Source organism: Bos indicus x Bos taurus, chromosome 14, assembly GCF_003369695.1.
Source record: "Bos indicus x Bos taurus breed Angus x Brahman F1 hybrid chromosome 14, Bos_hybrid_MaternalHap_v2.0, whole genome shotgun sequence".
NCBI lineage: Eukaryota > Metazoa > Chordata > Mammalia > Artiodactyla > Bovidae > Bos > Bos indicus x Bos taurus.
Genome location: NC_040089.1, coordinates 63417811 through 63424668, shown reverse-complemented (window position 1 = coordinate 63424668; position 6858 = coordinate 63417811).

Sequence of the window (6858 nt, the reverse complement as noted above, 5' to 3'; positions counted from 1 at the left end):
GGGTTTCTGTTTGGAGTGATGAGTTTTGGAAATAGATAGTGGTCATGGTTACACAACATTGTGAATGTACTTCAGTTCAGTTCGGTTCAGTCGCTCAGTTGTGTCTGACTCTTTTCGACCCCATGAATCGCAGCACGCCAGGCCTCCCTGTCCATCACCAACTCCTGGAGTCTACTCAAACTCGATGGCGAGTCGGTGATGCCATCCAGCCATCTCATCCTCTGTCGTCCCCTTCTCCAGTGAATGTGCTTAATGCCACTGAATTAAACATTTAAAAGTGATTAAGAGAGTGAACCTCGTGTTATATCTATTTTACTACATATAACTTTTTTAGGGGCTTCCCTGTGGTCCAGTGGTTAAGACTTCACTTTCTAATGCAGGGGTTGTGGGTTTGATCTCCAGTTGGGGAGCTACAATCCCACATGCCTCAGGGCCAAAAAACCCAAAACATTAAAAAATAAACAACTGTTTAAAAAAAGCAGGTTAACAAAATTGAAAAAGGCACATGCATCCCATTGTTCATTGCAGAATTATTTACAATAGCTAGAACAAGGAAGTAACGTAGATGTCCATCAATAGATGAATGGATAAAGAAGTTGTGGTATATATACACAATGGGATATTACTCAGCCATAAAAGAAATGCATTTGAGTCAGTTCTAATGAGGTAGATGAACCTAGAGCCTATTATACAGAGTGAAGTAAGTCAGAAAGAGAAAGAGAAATATCGTATACTAACGCATATATACGGAATCCAGAAAAATGGTACTGAAGAATTTATTTGCAGGGCAGCAAATGGAGAAACAGACATAGAGAATAGACCTATGGACACGGGGAGAGGGGAGGAGAGGGTGAGATGTATGTTGAGAGTATGGAAACTTACATTACCATATGTAAAATAGATAGCCAAAGGGAATTTGCTGTATGGCTCAGGAAACTTGAACAGGGGCTCTATCAACCTAGAGGGGTGAGATGGGGAAGGAGATGCGAGGGAGGTTCAAAAGGGAGGGGATATATGTATACCTATGGCTGATTCATGTTGAGGTTTGACAGAAAACAACAAAATTCTGTAAAGCAATTATCCTTCAATTAAAAAATAAATAAAATTTTAAAAAGCCATTAAAAAACAAGTTAAATACCATTCTTTTTGTGATTAGGATAATTAGAGTTGGTAGTCTTTTAATGAGTTTTTAGTAGTTTCGGGCAGTTTTTCCTACAAGGCATCCCAGAACACATGCCACATAGTTGAACGTTATAAAGAAGATCATGTTTTATTAAAGGAACAACTTTACAATTGAAAATTACATTTCAGTGTACATGACCAAGGAAGCAGTATTATGTAAGTTGCAGAGATAGCTGGAAATATTCCATAACAGCTACAAGGATTGTCACGACTTGGGGCTTGTGTGTTCACTTATGAGACTAGCGGTGATCCTGGGCAATGTCTAATATCAATGTCTAATGTTTAATATGGCTCCGAAAAAATGGTCTGCCCCAGGGCTCAGAGTGGTGGGCGAGTAGTCTGGAAAGGGAGCCATGACAGGCAGGCAGACAGGCTATATGACCTCTAGTCATGACAGATAAAGGCAGCCAGGAAGTAGACCCCTGGAAGGCTTGCAGATGAAGGGCAAGATCCCACCGGTATACCAGAAGGCACAGAGCAGGACCCCAGTTCCAGCACAGAGTTAAGGATTTGCTCAGTTTCGAAGATCAAGAACACGGAGCTAGAGTGTCTGAGAAAGCTATCAGAAGCCTTGATAATGATTATATTCTTCAATATAAAAACATTGATAAGCAATTTATTCCAAGAAAGTAACTATTTAGCATAAAAATGTAACTGCTAATACAGACATTTTTATAACAACAGTGGTTAAAATAATAAAAAATTATGATTAACTTAAATGCTCAAAAATAAGGATATCCATCCAGCAAAATTACTGTAAAAATGCTGTTTGGGGACCTCCCTGGTGGCACAGTGGATAGACTCTGCCTGCCAGTGCTGGGGACGCTGGTTCGATCCCTGATGCGGGAAGATCCCACATGCCTTGGAGCGACTAAGCCCAGGTGCCACGACTGGTGAGCGCTCACTCCAGAGCCTGGGAGCTGCAGCTACTGAAGTGTGGGTGCAGTACAGCCTGTGCTCCACAAGAGAAACCACTGCAATGAGAAGACTGAGCACCGCAATGAATAGTAGCCCCCGACTCGCCACACCTAGAGAAAGCCCTCACAAAGCAACGAGAACCAGTGCAGCCAAAAATAAATGAAGAAAAAATTTTAAAATGCTGTTGTGGAAGAATTTGCAAAGGCATGTACATAAAGATGTTTCCATTTTTATATATACAACAACTATCCCTTGGTTAGATAGGTTAGTACTCCTCTGAACAAATCAAAGGAGATTATGCTGCCAACATTTTATATCTGAAGCTACCTATATTACTCAGAACTTCTTGTGCTTGCAGAGTAAGCTCATGGGGTAAGAAGGGTCTTTCTTTCCCTCATTTCATTTAACAGTATTAAAATATTTTAATACCTCCCGCTCCCTCTCCCCCTCCCCTCGTTAGACCCTGTGCTGTGCTTAGTTGCTCAGTTGTGTCCGACTCTGCGACCCCATGGACTGTAGCCCGCCAGGCTCCTCTGTCCATGGGATTCTCCAGGCAAGGATACTAGATTGCGTTGCCATGCCCTCCTCCAGGGGATCTTCCCAACCCAAGGACTGAACCCAGGTCTTCTGCATTTCAGGCAGATTCTTTACCATCTGAGCCACCAGGGAAGCCCCGTTAGACCCTACATGAGGCCACGTTTGTGCCAGCCGCTCTGTTAGAGACTGCAGAATTTTTTTTATTCACTCATTCTGTGAATGTTTCAGTTCAGTTCAGTTCAGTTGCTCAGTCGTGTCCGACTCTTTGCGACCCCATGAATCGCAGCACACCAGGCCTCCCTGTCCATCACCATCTCCTGGAGTTCACTCAAACTCACGTCCATGAAGTCGGTGATGCCATCCAGCCATCTCATCCTCTGTCGTCCCCTTCTCCTCCTGCCCCCAATCCCTCCCACCATCAGAGTCTTTTCCAATGAGTCAACTCTGTGAATGTTTACTGAGTGTCTAATGTGTGCTGGGCTCTGGGGATAAAACAGGTAAAGAGACAGAAACACAGTCTGTGCACAGAGCTTGTAGCTTAGCCGGGAAAGTCAGACAATTAACGAGGGCAGCAATTACAACAGATTGTAATGGTGCTATGATAAGGTGCCGTGGGGGTCCCCAAACAGGGCCTGGGCTTGGTCTAGAGGTGTCAGGGAAGGCCTCCCAGAGCAAATGCTGTTTGTTTAAGCCCAGCTGGGCTCAAAGGTTTAGTAGGAGTCAGCTAAGATAAGGAAGAGAGAATGGAGAAAATGGGCTTCTGAGTGGAAGTTCGAGCACGTGACTGCCTGGGTATTCAGTATGGGATTCTGAGGGGCTGAATGTTCCTATGGCTGGAGCATGGAGTGGTGGAGAGCAGAGAGACAAGGGAAGCCAGGGACTTCTCAGTTCTCTTCACCCCTTAAACACACACACACACACACACACACATATCTTTTGCTGCACTGGGTTTTCGTTGGGGGTACTCTGGATTCTCTGCTTACCTCCACTAGACTTAGTTACTCCTCAACATGTGGGATCTTAGTTCCCCGACCAGGGATTGAACCTGTGTCCCCTGCATTGGAAAGCAGAACCTTAACCACTGAGCTACTAGAGAATTTTTAACAGAAAAAATTTCCAACATATGCTGAAATAGAATAACATAATAAACCCCTAAACTCAGCATGCAGCTTCAGTAATTATCAGCTCATGGTCAGTCATGTTCTCAACACATCTTCTGCTTTACCAACTTCCCCCTCCTCCACCCCTGGGGTTATTTGCTCTTTGAGGTTTTTCCTACTTCTCCCCAGTGTCCCTCCAGATGGGGCTAGATCAGATCCAGGGTGACCCTCTGCTCTGTGGGTCTGAATGTCTGTGCTTCAAGCTGGTGCCCGTAACGGTGCAAACAGTAAGAGCTCATCAAGCATTAGTGGAGAATGGTGCTAGAGAGGGAGGTTTTCTCTGAAACATGACAAATTCCTGAAATTTATAGTTTGCAGCCATTCTAGAAAGAAAACTTTCAACAATATGTACTCATTACTCTGCCTTAGTTAACAGAATGAGTGAAGCATAATTTGAAGTTCAGTTAACTTAGGATTGCTGTTGATAACCCTGTTCTGCCTATGGAGAAACTCGGTCTGTCTTTTCCCTGAATTCCAAGAGATTACCTCCACCAGTCAAAGCAGCAGCCATCTTTGTCCCTGCTTCTATTTTAGTCGTTTAAGTTTAGTAGTTTAAGCTTAATAGCTTAAGAGTTAAGTTTAAGGCTTTTGCATCAGTCTCCCTTTGGTAGGCTCTCTAAACCTCCAGATATTCATAGAATGAGAATTTTTAGAGCTAGAAGCAAATGGGAGCCTCTAGTCTTTGACTGTTACTGAGGGCAGAACTGCAGGTTGCCAAGGAAACCAGAGAATTCAGTGTTGTTTGTAACACGAAGTCGAAATTGTTCTCTGTGCATCTGAAGGAATAAAGTACCAAGACTTTGTCATAGTTGCCATTGTTGGGGTCAGAGTCTTTTAAGCTAATTTACAGCTTATTTTCACGGCCGCTGTAAATCTGGAACCAGGCCCAGATTCTTCACCCTTTGCAAGGGAACAATCTCTGTTCCCATCTAAGTCTCACGAGCCTTTGCAGTCAGTGTTGGATGCAGCCATAGGTAACTCTGGGTACTTAGGAGATATCCGAAGTAGTCCAAGTGGAAGGTTAAGGCATCATGACGGGAAGAGAGGCGCACTCAAGTTCACCAGACATGCCAAAGTGAGGATTGCTAGGTTTGGTCACTGGTTTCTGGGTAAGGGGTGGGGCGAGTTGTCCCAGATAAGCCAGCAATCTAACTTGGCTATGACACAAACCAGCATTTAAAGCACAAAGATAAGAGCTCCTGTAAAAGGGTAGATAGTAGGCTTCTCTTTGAATGTGGCTTTGAGGGGACATGCAGGGAAAATACGTCATCCCTGGCTTAACAAGCTTTCAGATCACAGCAGTTCTAAAAGATATTTAAGGATTTGACCTGACTGTGAAGATCAGGAGGTGGAAAGACCCAGGATGTTTGTTCTCTCGGGGCCACGTTCTTCCACTAACCAGCCATGTTCCCTTAAGCAGGTCATAACTTTTCTGGAACTTCCATTTTTTAAAAAAGTGGCTAAAATGAGAATATTTTTCAAAGTGTGTTTTAACTGTGATATCTGTGTGCTTTGATGTGCTTTGATTTGCTGCATCTCCTTTTCCAGCGTGGTGTTGCTTGGTTTTTTCAGTCAATATGTTTGTGCATACAAAGACAGCTGTGTCACTCTGTCTCATGGATTTCTCAGTCAAGTTTATTAGAAGCCTGTGGCTCTGTCAGTATACTGCTTTCCTGGTAGGGATCGAACCTAGTTCACTGTGTTTCTTTCTATTTTTGTAATTTCTCTTTCTGGTACTTTGTTGTTAGTGTAGAGAAATGCTACAGATGTCTGTATGTTAATTTTGTATCCTGCAACTTTTCCGAATTCCTTGATGAGCTCTAGTAGACCTCTGGTAGTGTCTTTAGGATTTTGTTTGTTGACTAAAAAAAAGATGTAGAACTTGAGAGTTGTGAGTTAAGTTTTATTTGGGGCAAAATGAGAACTGCAGCCCGGGAGGCAGCATTTCAGATAGCTCTGAGAGTCTGCTCCAAAGCGGCAGTGGGGGAAAGACAATATATAAGGTTTTGGTTAAAGGGAGTTCAATACCATGAAGCACTCGTTTTACAAAAGGCTTTTTAAGAAGTTAGTCAAGAGGATCTGATATCACGATGACAGGATTTAGTGGTTCTCTAGATATGAAGAGATGCAAGGATTGAGATGATGCTGAAAGATGATGCTGTGAAAGTGCTGCACTCAATATGTCAGCAGATTTGGAAAACTCAGCAGTGGCCACAGAGCTGGAAAAGGTCAGTTTTCATTCCAATCCCAAAGAAAGGCAATACCAAAGAATGGTCGAACTACTGCACAATTGCACTCATCTCACACGCTAGTAAAGTAATGCTCAAAAATAAATAAATAAAAATAAATAAAGTAATGCTCAAAATTCTCCAAGCCAGGCTTCAGCAATATGTGAACCGTGAACTTCTCACGGTTCAAGCTGGTTTTAGAAAAGGCAGAGGTACCAGAGATCAAATTGCCAACATCCACTGGATCATGGAAAAAGCAAGAGTCTCAGAAAAACATCTGTTTCTGCTTTATTGACTATGCCAAAGCCTTTGACTGTGTGGATCACAATAAACTGTGGGAAATTCTGAAAGAGATGGGAATACCAGACCACCTGACCTGCCTCTTGAGAAACCTGTATGCAGGTCAGGAAGCAACAGTTAGAACTGGACATGGAACAATAGACTGGTTCCAAATAGGAAAAGGAGTACGTCAAGGCTGTATATTGTCACCCTGCTTATTTAACTTCTATGCAGAGTACATCATGAGAAATGCTGGACTGGAAGAAATACAAGCTGGAATCAAGATTGCAGGGAGAAATATCAATAACCTCAGAAATGCAGATGGCACCACCCTTATGGCAGAAAGTGAAGAGGAACTCAAAAGCCTCTTAATGAAAGTGAAAGAGGAGAGTGAAAAAGTTGGCTTAAAGCTCAACATTCAGAAAACGAAGATCATGGCATCCGGTCCCATCACTTCATAGGAAATAGATGGGGAAACAGTGGAAACAGTGTCAGACTTTATTTTTCTGAGCTCCAAAATCACTGCAGATGGTGACTGCAGCCATGAAATTAAA